Source organism: Dendrobates tinctorius, unplaced genomic scaffold (assembly GCF_039654945.1).
Source record: "Dendrobates tinctorius isolate UK_male_01 unplaced genomic scaffold, ASM3965494v1 ptg000113l, whole genome shotgun sequence".
NCBI lineage: Eukaryota > Metazoa > Chordata > Amphibia > Anura > Dendrobatidae > Dendrobates > Dendrobates tinctorius.
Genome location: NW_027361781.1, coordinates 9,825,001 through 9,842,211, shown reverse-complemented (window position 1 = coordinate 9,842,211; position 17,211 = coordinate 9,825,001).

Below are 17,211 nucleotides of genomic sequence, written 5' to 3'. Positions count from 1 at the left end.
GATTCAATTTTCATTGAATAAATCCAGTGCAAATTCAATCTAATCTAAACTAAACTATCATACTTACCACTCCTTAGTAGGGATGAGCGGCCCCCTAGATGTTCAGGTTCGTCGAGTTTGTCCAAAGTTCAGTTCGGGTACCAGAACACTGCTTGAACTTGAACCTGAACTCCATAGAAATGGTCATAGTAAGGGCTAAGGGTCTCTCTCTCTCGCTCTCTTTCTCTACAACACATTTCTCCTGGAACTCTGAACACTAAAAATGACTTCCATACTTTTGTTTGCACTACTGGTTTGGTCATCTCTACTCATTAGTAGTGATGGACGAGATCTAAAATGCTCGGGTGCTCGTTCCTCGGGATGAGCAAATTGGAATACTTGGGTACTCGGACAGAACAGCGAGCCCAATTTAAGCCTATGAGAGACCCAAGCATTTTTACCGCAATCCCCCCGGGGGGTCCTTTCAAGATCTAAAGACGTCAGAAAATGATGGAAATACTGCTCAAATGACACAGGAATCTCATGGGTATCGCCCCTGGAAGCATCCTGAGTCCTAGGTCACAGCTGTAAGCAATGTTGTCAGAGTTTCACGTCATTTTTATAGGTGCACCAAAAAACATACAAAAACGAAACCAAAATGGATTTTACTGGGAAATATGCTAAGGTACATCCTTTCCAGGTTAATAGCTTGTATATAAGGCAAAATAATTACCCCAAGACAGAAATGTTCCAAGATCACTTTTGCTATTGTCACACGCAGTGTTTTTGATGCGTTTTTCAACTTTAACATTGCTTTCAACCAGTACTAATGCGTTCACTCGGAAATGTCATTGTATCATTTAACAACCCTAGCTGACCATGTAGTGTGTGACACATAAGGTGGCACATCTTTCATATCTGAAGGAGGGACTCTAAAAGTCACAAAGCATATTTTTAGTCCTGCCCTGCTATCAAGTCATATGCACCCCAATATGCCTTTGAACCCAGATACTGGAAGGCCACATGAAAACCCACTTGACAGTCTTCAGTTGGTCCTGCCATACAGTTTCCTTATGCATTGAATGCAAGGGCCACTGTTGTGAATTCACTTTCTGGCGTACCTCTGGTTGCTGGTGAAGGTAGTGGAGCTGGTTGTATTGACAGAGGGGTCGCGAGTTCTCTTTCCGGGCTCCCTCTGGTGGTTACAGGAGGTAATGGAGCTGATCTAATTAACAGAGGCCTGCCACCTGATAATGAGGAGGACGATTGGACATCTGGAGTTTTTGACTGGATTTAAGACTGGATTTTTTTTCTTGCCTACTGAGGTCTTAGTTTCCAGTTCAGTCCCGGCATGTTCAAGCTAAGTGTCCTTTGCTATTGTTCACATTTGATTTGGTTTTGTGTATTTCAGTTTTGTGTGGGTCAGCCAGCTCCAGCTGGGGCTGTGCTGAATCACCATCCATATGTTACTGCTTGTGCCAGTTTGTTTTTGTCCCTTATTAGATTAGCCTCTTTTTGCTTTGTTTTCAGAATATGCCAGAGTGCTGATATAGTGGGCGAAGTCTAGTGACTTCAGTATTTTTCTATCAGATGTGTTGGACATTTTTTGCAGGGTTTTTTGCGTGATTGCAGACAGTGTCTTTCCTTTCCTGTCCTGTCTAGTTAGCGAGGGCCCCATCGTTTGCTCAGCCTATTTTCCTACCTGTGTTTGTGTTTACATCTTGTCTCACCGACATTTTATGTTTGGGGGCTATCTATTCCTTTGGGGTCTGCTCTGGGGCAGTTTAGATTTCCCCTTTCTTGCTTTAGGCTTATTTAGTTCTCCGGCTGTGTTGAGGCATCTAGAATCATCGTAGGTAAGCTCCACGGCTACTGCTAGTTGTGTGGATAGGATCAGGGGTCTGCAATCCGCTTAGTTACCAACCTCTCTGGTTTTGTGTGGCTTAGCTTGGTCTTGTTTTCCTCCTCGGTGACCTAATCATAACAGAATCACCAGCCTAAACCGCTGATTCTGGGGTACTCAAAAGCAGGAGAGAATTGTAAAAAAAAAAAAAAAAAAAAGGGTCAGAATTCTTTTTATATATATTTTTTTTCCTCTTTTTCTCTGGGGCCGTAGGAGGATTTTTTTCTTTAACCCCTTTTTGTCATGTGACATACTATCCCGTCCATGTGCCCTGGGACATAATTCCCAGGGACGGGATAGTACGTCACAGTGATCAGCGGCACCCACGTGGTGAGCGCCGCTAATCACGGCCGGGTGTCAGCTGATTATCACAGCTGACACCCGGCACAATGTGTCAGGGGCAGTCACGGACCGCCCCCGACACGTTAACCCCTTGCACACCGCAATCAAACACGATCGTGGTGTACCGGGGGTTAAAGGAAAGCATCGACAGGGAAGGGGCTCCCTCCGTGCTTCCCTGAGCCCCCCACAGCAGCGCAATGTGCAGCGCTGCTGTGGGGGGCTCCATCCCTGCAGGTCCCCGGATCCAAGATGGCGACTGGGACCTTCGGGGGCCTGTAGGGAGCTGGCTTCCTCATGCCTGCAAAGCGCAGGCAACGAGGAAGCCTTGTGCAGTGCCTGTGACAGATCGCTGATCTGTCACATTGATCTGTGACAGATCAGCAATCTGTCACAGGACAGTGATGTCCCACCTGGGACAATGTAATAAAGTTAAAAAAAAAGTGTAAAAATAATTTTAAAAAGTCGTTAAATAAATTACAACAAAAATATTCCCTAATAAATTCATTTTTTGGAAAGAAAAAAGAAAAAATGATCAAAGTACACATATTTGGTATTGCCGAGTCCATAACGACCCGCCCTATAAAACTGTCCCATTAGTTAACCCCTTTAGCGAACCCCTTAAAAAATAAAAAACGAAGCAAAAAATAATGATTTATTAACATACCACCGAACAAAAAGTGCAATAACGCGCGATCAAAAAGACGCATATAAATATCCATGGTACCGCTGAAAACATCATCTTGTCCCGCAAAAAATGAGCCATGAAACAGCATCATCAGCAAAAAATAAAAAAGTTATAGCTTGCAGAATAAAGCGATGCAAAAATAGTTATTTTTTATATAAAATTGTTTTCAATGCATAAAAGTGCCAAAACATAAAAAATGACCTAAATGAGGTATTGCTGTAACCGTACCGACCCGAAGAATAAAAACGCTTTATCAATTTTACCGCACGCGGAACGGTGTAAACGCACCCCCCAAAAGAAATTCATGATACGCTGGTTTTAGCTCATTCTGCGTCCCAAAAATCGGAATAAAAAGCGATCAAAAGATGTCACGTGCCCAAAAATGAAACTAATAAAAACGCCAACTTGTCCCGCAAAAAATAAGACTTCACATGACTCTGTGCGTCAAAATATGGAAAAATTATAGCTCTCAATATGTGGTGATGCAAAAACTATTTTTACAATAAAAAGCGTCTTATAGCGTGCGACAGCTGCCAAACATAAAAACAGCCATAAATAGTAAATTAAACCCCTTGTTATCACCCCTTTAGTTAGGGAAAAATAATAAAATTTAAATAAAATGTATTTATTTCCATTTTCCCATTAGGGTTAGGGCTAGGGTTAGGGCTAGGGTTAGGGCAAGGGCTAGGGTTAGGGCTAGGGTTAGGGCTAGGGTTAGGGCTGAGATAAGGGTTAGGGGTATGTTGGGGTTAGGGTTGGAGATAGAATTGAGGGGTTTCCACTGTTTAGGCACATCAGGTGGTCTCAAAACGCAACAAGGTGTCTGATCTCAATTCCAGCCAATTCTGCGTTGAAAAAGTCAAATGGTGCTCCTTCCCTTCCAAGCTCTGCCATGCGCCCAAACAGTGTTTTACCCCCACATATAGGGTATCAGCCTACACAGGACAAATTACAAAACAACTTTTGGGGTCCAATTTCTCCTGTTACCCTTAGGAAAATAAAAAATTGAGGGCAAAAATATCATTTTTGTGGAAAAAATGATTTTTTTATTTTCACGCCCGGGCATTATAAACTTCTGTGAAGCACTTGGGGGTTCAAAGTGCTCACCACACATCTATATAAGTTCCTTAGGGGGTCTAGTTTCCAAAATGGGGTCACTTGTGGGGGGTTTCCACTGTTTAGGTACATCAGGGGCTCTCCAAAAGCAACATGACACCGGCAGACCATTCCATCAAAGTCTGCATTCCAAAACGTCACTACTTCCCTTCCGAACCCTGACGTGTGCCCATGCAGTAGTTTTCTCCCACATATGGGGTATGAACGTACTCAGGACAAATTGGACAACAACTTTTGGGGTCCAATTTCTCTTGGTACCCTTGGGAAAATAAAAAAATTGGTGACTAAAAGAACATGTTTGTGGAAAAAATACGATTTTTTTTATTTTCACGCCCGGGTGATATAAACTTCTGTGATGCACTGGGGGGGTTCAAAGTGCTCACTAACACATCTAGATAAGTTCCTTGGGGGTCTAGTTTCCAAAATGGTGTCATTTTTTGGGGGGTTTTCACTGTTTTGGTACATCAGGGGCTTTCCAAACGCGACATGGTGTCCGATCTCAATTCCAGCCAAAGTCGTCAAATGGCGCTGCTTCCCTTCCGAGCTCTGCCATTCGCCCAAATAGTGGTTTACCCCCACATGTGGGGTATCAGCGTACTCAGGACAAATTGCAAAATAACTTTTAGGGTGCTGTTACCCTTGCAAAAATAAAAATTGAGGGTGAAAAGATCATTTTTGTGGAAAAAATATGATTTTTTAATTGTATGGCTGTACGTTATAAACTTCTGTGAAGCCCTTGGGGGTTCAAAGTTCTCGCCACACATCTAGATACATTCCTTGGGGGGTCTAGTTTCCAAAATGGTGTCATTTGTGGGGGATTTCCACTGTTTTTGTACATCAGGGGTTTTCCAATCGCGACATGGTGTCAGATCTCAATTCCAGCCAAAAATGTCAAATGGCGCTGCTTCCCTTCTGAGCTCTGCCATGTGCCCAAATAGTCGTATACACCCACATATGGGGTATCACCATACTCAGGACAAATTGCACAATAACTTTTAAGGTCCTGTTACCCTTGGGAAAATAAAAATTGGGGGTGAAAAGATCATTTTTGTGGAAAAAATTTGATTTTTTAATTGTACGGCTGTACGTTTTAAACTTCTGTGAAGCCCTTGTGGGTTCAAAGTTATCACCACATATCTAGATAAGCTCCTTGGGGGGGTCTAGTTTCCAAAATGGGGTCGCTTGTGTTTAGGTACATCAGGGGCTCTCCAAACGTGACATGGCATTAGATCTGAATTCCAGCCAATTTTGCATTGAAAAAGTCAAACGGCGCTCCTTCCATTCTGAGCTCTGCCATGCGCCGAAACAGTGGTTCCCCGCACATATCAGGTATCAGCGTACTCAGGACAAACTGCCCAATAACTTTTGCAGTCCAATTTCTCCTGTTACCCTTGGTAAAATAAAAAAATTGAACCTGAAGTATTTTTTTTGTGAAAAAAAGTTAAATGTTCATTTTTTTAAATATTCAAAAAATTCCTGTGAAGCACCTGAAGGGTTAATAAACTTCTTGAATGTGGTTTTGAGCACCTTAAGGGGTGCAGTTTTCAGAATGGTGTCACTTTTGGGTATTTTCTATCATATAGACCCCTGAAAGTGGCTTTAAATGTGATGTGGTCATAAAAATAAAATGGTGTTGCAAAAATGAGAAATCGCTGGTCAAATTTTAACCCTTATAACTTCCTAAAAAAAAATATTTTGGTTCCAAAATTGTGCTGATGTAAAGTAAAGATGTGGGAAATGTTACTTATTAAGTTTTTTGTGTGCCGTATCTCTGTGATTTAAGGGCGTAAAAATTCAAAGTTGGAAAACTGCGAAATTTTCTAAATTTTTGGCAAATTTCCGTTTTTTTCACAAATAACTGCAAGTTATATGAATGAAATTTTACCACTAGCACAAAGTACAATATGTCACGAGAAAACATTGTCAGAATCACCAGGATCCATGGAAGCGTTCCAGAGTTATTACCTCATAAAGGGACAGTGGTCAGAATTGTAAAAATTGGCCCTGTCATGAACGTGCAAACCACCCTTGGGGGTTAAGAGGTTAATGGAGATTAAGCAATTGTCTGATCGTGTTGAGCTGCTGGCTGCTGAAGTGCAGGGAATTTCCGCCTATCTCGCTCAATCACCTGCGGTTGAACCAAAAATCCCTACTCCTGATGTGTTTTCTGGGGATCGGTCTAAATTTTTGAATTTTAAGAAGAATTGTAAACTATTTTTGCCTTGAAGCCTAACTCATTGGGGAGCTCTGTGCAGCAGGTTAAAATTGTCATCTCCTTGGTGCGCTGCGATCCCCAGGATTGGTCTTTTTCTCTGACACCTGGAAATCCTATTCTGACTAATGTGGACGCATTTTTTCAAGCCTTGGATTTGTTGTATGATGAACCTAATGCTATTGATCAAGCTGAAAAAACCCTATTGGCATTGAACCAGGGTCAGAATTCTGTCAAAAATTCCGAAAGTGGGCGGTCCTTACTACATGGAATGACGGTGCCTTAGCAGCTCTCTTTCGGAAGGGTTTATCAGAAACCGTAAAAGATATTATGGTGGGATTTCCTGTTCCCTCTGGTCTTGATGATTCTATGTCATTAGCCATTCAAGTTGATCGGCGGTTACATGAGCATAAAACTACACGAGAGGCGTTGCCGCCTTTTGAACAAACGTCTGAACCCATGCAGCATGAGAGGGTTTTGTCTAGGACGCAACATCAGGAGTTTAGAAGGCGACGCCTCTCATACTATTTCTGTCTGCCTTAAACGAGAGAAACGTTTTGCACACACATTTGCTGTGGGCAGTGTACAACCTAAGTTCCTTTTGGCAATTACTCTGATCTGCTCCTTATCCACATTTTCCGCTTAGGCTTTTGTAGATTCGGGAGCAGCTTTGAATCTGATGGATTTGGACTTTGCTAAACGCTGTGGTTTTCCCATCATACCCCTTGTGACTCCTATCCCTTTGAGGGGTATTGATGCTACTCCTTTGGTGGAGAATAAACCCCAGTTTTGGACCCAGGTGATAATGCGGGTCGCTCCGGACCACCAAGAAAATTGTAAATTTTTGGTGCTGCACAATTTGCATGATACTATTGTTCTGGGTTTTCCCTGGTTGCAAACTCATAATCCTGTTTTGGATTGGAAATCTGTGTCTGTGGTGGGTTGGGGTTGTCAGTGTGTTCTTAGTGACACTCCTGTTTTCTCCACCTCTCCCCAGTCTCATGATATTCCTGATTATTTGGCTGATTTTTCTGATGTATTTAGTGAGAGTAAGTCTGCATCTTTGCCTCCTCGTAGGAGTTATGACTGTGCAATTGAGTTAATACCCAGGTGTAAGTGTCCCAAGATCCCGAACATGATGCTATGCCATCTTATATCAAGGAGTTGTTGGAGAAGGATCATAACAGACCATCCTCTTCACCCTTAGGTGCTGGGTTTTTTTTTGTGTCCAAGAAAGATGGTTCATTAAGGCTTTGTATTGACTACCCGTTACCCCTGATTTCAGATTTATTCTCCAGAGTTAAAGGTGCCTGCTGGTTTACTAAGCTTGACCTCAGGGGGGCCTATAGTCTTATTCGCATCAAGCACGGGGATGAATGGAAGACGGCGTTTAATATTCTGTAGGGACATTTTGAGTACCTGGTGATTCCTTTTGGGCTCACTAATGCCCCTTTTGTCTTCCAATTAGAGTTGAGCGATACCGTCCGATACTTCAAAGTATCGGATCGGAATGGATCGGCCGATCTTAAAAAAAAGTATCGGTATCGCCGATTCCGATACCGGAAGTCCCATTCAAGTCTATGGGACTTCCGGTATCGGAATAAGAAAAATCCTGTTTTTCCCTTGTACAGCCTCTCTGGGGTCTGTACGGGCCTTTCAGGGGCTGTGCCGGCCTGCCAGGGGGTCTGTGCAGGCTCCGGTGGTCTGTGCCGGCCTGCCGGGGGGCTGTGCAGGCTCCGGGGGGCTGTGCCGGCTTGCCGGGGGGCTGTGCAGGCTCCGGTGGTCTGTGCCGGCCTGCCGGGGGGCTGTGCAGGCTCCGGGGGGCTGTGCCGGCCTGCCGGGGGTCTGTGCAAGCTCCGGTAGTCTGTGCAGGCATCGTCCGATGGGACTACAAGTCCCATCGGGCGATGCCTGCTACCATGACAGTGATTGACACATTAGCCAATGATGGGACAGTAGTAGTCCCATCATCCGGCTAATGTGTTGAATGTAAAAAAAAAAAAAAAAAAAATTACATGCTACATACATGCTACATACATACAACATGCATACTACATACATGCTACATTCATACTACATACTACATACATGCAACATGCATACTACATATATACTACATGCAACATACACTCACTGGCCACTTTATTAGGTACACCATGCTAGTAACGGGTTGGACCCCCTTTTGCCTTCAGAACTGCCTCAATTCTTCGTGGCAGAGATTCAACAAGGTGCTGGAAGCATTCCTCAGAGATTTTGGACCATATTGACATGATGGCATCACACAGTTGGCGCAGATTTGTCGGCTGAACATCCCTGATGTGAATCTCCCGTTCCACCACATCCCAAAGATGCTCTATTGGATTGAGATCTGGTGACTGAGGAGGCCATTTGAGTACAGTGAACTCATTGTCATGTTCAAGAAACCAATCTGAGATGATTCGAGCTTTATGACATGGCGCATTATCCTGCTGAAAGTAGCCATCAGATGTTGGGTACATTGTGGTCATAAAGGGATGGACATGGTCAGCAACAATACTCAGGTAGGCTGTGGCGTTGCAACGATGCTCAATTGGTACCAAGGGGCCCAAAGAGTGCCAAGAAAAAATTCCCCACACCATGACACCACCACCACCAGCCTGAACCGTTGATACAAGGCAGGATGGATCCATGCTTTCATGTTGTTTACGCCAAATTCTGACCCTACCATCCGAATGTCGCAGCAGAAATCGAGACTCATCAGACCAGGCAACGTTTTTCCAATCTTCTACTGTCCAATTTCGATGAGCTTGTGCAAATTGTAGCCTCAGTTTCCTGTTCTTAGCTGAGAGGAGTGGTACCCAGTGTGGTCTTCTGCTGCTGTAGCCCATCTGCCTCAAAGTTCGACGCACTGTGCATTCAGAGATGCTCTTCTGCCTACCTTGGTTGTAACGGGTGGCAATTTGAGTCACTGTTGCCTTTCTATCAGCTCGAACCAGTCTGCCCATTCTCCTCTGACCTCTGGCATCAACAAGGCATTTCCGGCCACAGAACTGGCGCTCACTGGATTTTTTTTCTTTTTCGGACCATTCTCTGTAAACCCTAGAGATGGTTGTGCGTGAAAATCCCAGTAGATCAGCAGTTTCTGAAATACTCAGACCAGCCCTTCTGGCACCAACAATCATGCCACATTCAAAGGCACTCAAATCACCTTTCTTCCCCATACTGATGCTCGGTTTGAACTGCAGGAGATTGTCTTGACCATGTCTACATGCCTAAATGCACTGAGTTGCCGCCATGTGATTGGCTGATTAGAAATTAAGTCTTAACACACAGTTGGACAGGTGTACCTAATAAAGTGGCCAGTGAGTGTACATACTACATATATACTACATGCAACATACATACTACATATATACTACATGCATGCAACATGCATACTACATATATACTACATGCTACATACATACTACATATATACTACATACATACTGCATGCTACATACATACTACATGCTACATACATACCACATACATACTACATACATACTACATGCTACATATATACTACATATATACTACATGCTACATACATACTACATATATGCTACATACATACTACATATATACTACATGCAACATACATACTACATATATACTATATACTACATATATACTACATGCTACATACATACTACATATATGCTACATTCATACTACATATATACTACATGCAACATACATACTACATATATACTACATGCATGCAACATGCATACTACATATATACTACATGCAACATACATACTACATATATACTACATGCAACATACATACTACATATATACTACATGCAACATACATACTACATATATACTACATGCATGCAACATGCATACTACATATATACTACATGCTACATACATACTACATATATACTACATACATACTGCATGCTACATACATACTACATGCTACATACATACTACATACATACTACATACATAAAACATATATACTACATGCATGCTACATACATACTACATGCTACATATATACTACATACATACTACATACATACATACTACATATATACTACATGCATGCTACATACATACTACATGCTACATACATACTACATATATACTACATACATACTACATACATACTACATGCATGCTACATACTACATACATACCACATACATACTACATACATACTACATGCTACATACATACTACATATATACTACATGCATGCTACATACATACTGCATGCTACATGCATGCTACATACATACTACATACATACTACATGCTACATACATACCACATATATACTACATACATACTACATACAATACATTCATACAATACATACATAGACATACAGTACATATAACATAGAGTAACATACTTACCAATACTTGTCACATTGTTCCCCGAAGCCATTGTCTTTTACGGAATAAATAATAACATAACAAACCACAAAAATACTCACCCACGATCCGAAGCAGTCCATGAGTGTGTCCCACGACGATCTTGGGTAGAGAACTGCAGCATCAGCTGTTGCTGCCGTTCTCTACGGGCTGCAGGAATCCAATGACGGAAGGTAGGTATCCTTCCGCACTGTATTCCTCCGCCACTTAAAAAAAAAAAGTCCCTAGTCTCACTTTATGCCATTACTGTGTGGGAAATTCCCACGCAGCAATGGCATAAAGTGAGACTAGGGACTTTTTTTTTTCAAGTGGCGGAGGAATACAGTGCGGAAGGATACCTACCTTCCGTCATTGGATTCCTGCAGCCCGTAGAGAGCGGCAGCAACAGCTGATGCTGCAGTTCTCTACCCAAGATCGTCGTGGGACACACTCGTGGACTGCTTCGGATCGTGGGTGAGTATTTTTGTGGTTTGTTATGTTAATATTTATTCCGTAAAAGACAATGGCTTCGGGGAACAATGTGACAAGTATTGGTAAGTATGTTACTCTATGTTATATGTACTGTATGTCTATGTATGTATTGTATGAATGTATTGTATGTAGTATGTATGTAGTATATATGTGGTATGTATGTAGCATGTAATATGTATGTAGTATGTATGTAGCATGCATGTAGCATGCAGTATGTATGTAGCATGCATGTAGTATATATGTAGTATGTATGTAGCATGTAGTATGTATGTAGTATGTATGTGGTATGTATGCAGCATGTAGTATGTATGTAGCATGCATGTAGTATGTATGTAGTATGTATGTAGTATGTATGTAGCATGTAGTATGTATGTAGCATGCATGTAGTATGTATGTATGTAGTATGTATGTAGTATATATGTAGCATGTAGTATGTATGTAGCATGCATGTAGTATATATGTGTTATGTATGTAGTATGTATGTAGTATGTATGTAGTATGTATGTGGTATGTATGTGGTATGTATGTAGTATGTATGTAGTATGTATGTAGTATGTATGTAGCATGTAGTATGTATGTAGCATGCATGTAGTATATATGTAGTATGTATGTATGTAGTATGTATGTAGTATATATGTAGCATGTAGTATGTATGTAGCATGCATGTAGTATATATGTAGTATGTATGTATGTAGTATGTATGTAGTATATATGTAGCATGTAGTATGTATGTAGCATGCATGTAGTATATATGTAGTATGTATGTATGTAGTATGTATGTAGTATATATGTAGCATGTAGTATGTATGTAGCATGCATGTAGTATATATGTGTTATGTATGTAGTATGTATGTAGTATGTATGTGGTATGTATGTGGTATGTATGTAGTATGTATGTGGTATGTATGTAGTATGTATGTAGCATGTAGTATGTACAGTGGGGAAAAAAAGTATTTAGTCAGTCAGCAATAGTGCAAGTTCCACCACTTAAAAAGATGAGAGGCGTCTGTAATTTACATCATAGGTAGACCTCAACTATGGGAGACAAACTGAGAAAAAAAAATCCAGAAAATCACATTGTCTGTTTTTTTTTCATTTTATTTGCATATTATGGTGGAAAATAAGTATTTGGTCAGAAACAAGCAATCAAGATTTCTGGCTCTCACAGACCTGTAACTTCTTCTTTAAGAGTCTCCTCTTTCCTCCACTCATTACCTGTAGTAATGGCACCTGTTTAAACTTGTTATCAGTATAAAAAGACACCTGTGCACACCCTCAAACAGTCTGACTCCAAACTCCACTATGGTGAAGACCAAAGAGCTGTCAAAGGACACCAGAAACAAAATTGTAGCCCTGCACCAGGCTGGGAAGACTGAATCTGCAATAGCCAACCAGCTTGGAGTGAAGAAATCAACTGTGGGAGCAATAATTAGAAAATGGAAGACATACAAGCCCACTGATAATCTCCCTTGATCTGGTGCTCCATGCAAAATCCCACCCCGTGGGGTCAGAATGATCACAAGAACGGTGAGCAAAAATCCCAGAACCACGCGGGGGGACCTAGTGAATGAACTGCAGAGAGCTGGGACCAATGTAACAAGGCCTACCATAAGTAACACACTACGCCACCATGGACTCAGATCCTGCAGTGCCCGACGTGTCCCACTGCTTATGCCTGTACATGTCCGGGCCCGTCTGAAGTTTGCTAGAGAGCATTTGGATGATCCAGAGGAGTTTTGGGAGAATGTCCTATGGTCTGATGAAACCAAACTGGAACTGTTTGGTAGAAACACAACTTGTCGTGTTCGGAGGAAAAAGAATACTGAGTTGCATCCATCAAACACCATACCTACTGTAAAGCATGGTGGTGGAAACATCATGCTTTGGGGCTGTTTCTCTGCAAAGGGGCAGGACGACTTATCCGGGTACATGAAAGAATGAATGGGGCCATGTATCGTGAGATTTTGAGTGCAAACCTCCTTCCATCAGCAAGGGCATTGAAGATGAAACGTGGCTGGGTCTTTCAACATGACAATGATCCAAAGCACACCGCCAGGGCAACGAAGGAGTGGCTTCGTAAGAAGCATTTCAAGGTCCTGGAGTGGCCTAGCCAGTCTCCAGATCTCAACCATATAGAAAACCTTTGGAGGGAGTTGAAAGTCCGTGTTGCCAAGCGAAAAGCCAAAAACATCACTGCTCTAGAGGAGATCTGCATGGAGGAATGGGCCAACATACCAACAACAGTGTGTGGCAACCTTGTGAAGACTTACAGAAAACGTTTGACCTCTGTCATTGCCAACAAAGGATATATCACAAAGTATTGAGATGAAATTTTGTTTCTGACCAAATACTTATTTTCCACCATAATATGCAAATAAAATGAAAAAAAAAACAGACAATGTGATTTTCTGGATTTTTTTTTCTCAGTTTGTCTCCCATAGTTGAGATCTACCTATGATGTAAATTACAGACGCCTCTCATCTTTTTAAGTGGTGGAACTTGCACTATTGCTGACTGACTAAATACTTTTTTTCCCCACTGTATGTAGCATGCATGTAGTATGTATGTAGTATTTTTTTTTTTTTTTAACATTTAACACATTAGCCGGATGATGGGACTACTACTGTCCCATCATTGGCTAATGTGTCAATCACTGTCATGGTAGCAGGCATCGCCAGATGGGACTTGTAGTCCCATCGGACGATGCTTGCACAGACCCCCGGACATCAGCACAGCCCCCCGGCAGGCCGGCACAGCCCCCCGGCAGGCCGGTACAGACCCCCACAGGGTGCACAGACCACCGGCAGGCCGGCACAGCCCCCCGGCAGGCCGGTACAGACCCCCACAGGGTGCACAGACCACCGGCAGGCCGGCACAGCCCCCCGGCAGGCCGGTACAGACCCCGGGCAGTCCACACAGCCCCCCGGCAGGCCGGCAGAGACCCCCGGAAGGCCCGAAATGACGGCGCATCATGATGCGCACACACCGCGCATCATGATGACGTCAGGCTGTCAATCAACTTTGAACTTCCGATTCCGATGCCGACTTCCGATATTGAAAAAATATCGGAAGTCGGTATCGGAATTCCGATACAGCAAGTATCGGCCGATACCCTATACTTGCGGTATCGGAATGCTCAACACTACTTCCAATCCATTATGAACGATATTTTCTGGGACTTTGTGGATAAGTTTTAGATCATTTATCTGGATGATATTTTGATCTTTTCCAGTGATTGGGATTCTCATGTGGAACATGTCCGGACTGTGTTCCGGATTTTGAGGGGAAATTCCCTGTATGTTAAGGGATTGAAATGCCTCTTTGGTGTACAGAGGATTTCATTTTTGGGATTTACTTTGTCTCCGTCGGCTATTGAAATGGACCCGGCCAAGGTACAGGCCATTTATGATTGGGTTCAGCCCACTTCTTTGAAGGTTCTCCTGAAGTTTTTGGGTTTTGCTAATTTCTATCATAAATTTATAGGTAATTTTTCTGGTATTGTCAAACCACTGACTGATCTGACCAAGAAGGGTGGTGATGCAGTGAATTGGTCTCCAGAGGCAGTCTCGGCATTTCAGGAGCTTAAGCGGAGATTCACTTCTGCTCCGGTTCTACGGCAACCTGATGTCTCACTTCCATTTCAGGTGGAGGTAGATGCATCTGAGATTGGTGCAGGAGCTGTTTTGTCCCAAAAAGATCCGGTGACTTCTAAAATGAATCCCTGTGCCTTCTTGTCTCGAAAATTCTCCCCATCTGAACGTAACTATGATGTTGGGAATTAGGAATTGTTGGCCATCAAATGGGCATTTGAAGAGTGGAGACACTGGATGAAGGGAGCTAGACATCAAGTTGTGGTACTCACCGACCACAAGAATTTGATTTATCTTGAATCAGCCAAATGCTTGAATCCTAGACAGGTTAGGTGGGCCTTGTTTTTCACGCATTTTAATTTTGTGGTCTCTTTTCTTCCGGGCACTAAGAATGTTAAGGTGGACGCCCTTTCTAGGAGTTTCTTTGTGGATTCTCTTATTGTGACCGAGCCTACTGCCATTCTAGGTGAGGGGGTAGTTCTTTCCGCCATCTCGCCCGATTTGAGACGAGCCCTGGAGGAATTTCAGGAGGACAAACCTGAGCATTGCCCTATGGGAAAATTGTACGTTCCTGACCAGTGGAGGAAGAGAGTGATGTCTGAAATTCATTGCTCCGCGTTGGCTGGTCATACAGGTATTTTTGGTACCAGAGATTTGGTGAGTTGGTCTTTTTGGTGGCCTGCCTTATCTCGTGATGTCAGGAATTTTGTGCAGTCCTGTGGGACTTGTTCTCGATCTAAATCCTGTTCTCGTTCTAGTGGGTTGTTGATGCCCCTGCCGGTGCCCAAGAGGCCATGGACCCACATCGCCAAGGATTTTATTTCTGATCTTCCTGTCTCTCAAAGAATGACTGTTATCTGGGTGATTTGTGATAGATTTTCTAAGATGGTCCATCTTGTACCACTCCCAAAGTTACCATCTTCTTCAGAGTTGGTGCCCTTGTTTTTACAACAAGTGGTTTGGTTGCATGGGATTCCTGCCCGCCCACTTCCGTCACAGCTGGCAGGAAAGACGGTGGCTTGCGGCCTGTGCATAGGCCTCAAGCCGCAGTCTTTCCTGCTGGCTGGCCGCCGCCAGGACCCCCCGCTGCCTGCCCACCCACTTCCGTCACAGCCGGCAGCAAAGACCACGGCTTGCGGCCTGTGCACAGGCCCAAAGCCACGGTCTTTCCTGCTGGCTGGCCGCCGCCAGGACATCCGCTGCCTGCCCGCCCACTTCCATCACAGCCGGCAGGAAAGATGCTGGCTTGTGGCCTGTGCATAGGCCCCAAGCCATGGTGTTTCCTGCTGGCTGGCCGCCGCCAGCACCCCCTAGCCAGACCAGCTGCTGCCTGCCTGCCCACCTCTGTTACAGCCAGCAGGAAAGACCGTGGCTTGCGGCCTTTGCACATGCCGCAAGCCCTGCCCGCTGGACCTCCCACTGGTGAACCCCCCACCATATGCATACACACGTACACACACACACATGTACACACACACACATGTACACACACACACATGTACACCCACATGTACACACGCATGTACACACACATACGTACATACACGTACTCACATTCACACACACACGTACTCACATATACACACACGTACTCACATATACACACACACACTTTCTCACATATACACACATGTACTCATACACACACATATACACAGGGATGGTGATGCTAATTATGGCATCATCGCCGTTCACCATCTTGGTGCAGTCCTCAAACTTCTAGAGAATGGTACATATGTCTGACATCCATGTTCACTTATGTGTGGAGTCTGAACTGAATATCGATGGCCTTGTTGATGCTGGTAGTCAACAACTGCCCTCTTCTGCTCACAAATCCTTTCCAACATATGCAGTGTAGAGTTCCAACACGTGAGGACATCACACACCAGTTGGTGAGCCGGAAGCTGCAAACACTGCTGAAGCACGGCAAGGGCGTCTGAAGCTGTAGCTGACTTTCTAAAATGGGCAGACAGATGGCGTACTTTCACTAGCAGATACGGCAGCTCCGGGTAGCTTTTGAGAAAACGTTGAACCATGAGGTTATGCACATGGGTCAGGCAAGGTACGTGTGTGAGCTCACCTTGCCTCAGAGCCACCACAAAGTTCTGGCCATTGTCACACACGACAATGCCTGGCTGTAGATTCAGTGGTGTCATCCAAATATCTGACTGCTCTTTCAGCGCTGTCCACAACTCTTCTGCATTGTGCGGTTTGTCACCTATGCAGATTAGCTTCAGCACACCCTGTTGCCACTTGGCTGTTGCACTGCTGCAGTGCTTCCAGCTTCTGACTGATGTGTTCATTTCAGAGATGGAGGCTGAAGAGGAGGAGGAGGTGCAGGAGCTGTAGACTGTGGGGGCAACCCTGATTGACGTAGGGCCCGCAATCCTCAGCGTGGGGAGGATGTGTTCCATCCCAAGGTCCGACTGGGTCCCGGCTTCCACTATGTTAACCCAGTGTGCCATCAGTGAGATGTACCATCCCTGCCCACAAGCACAT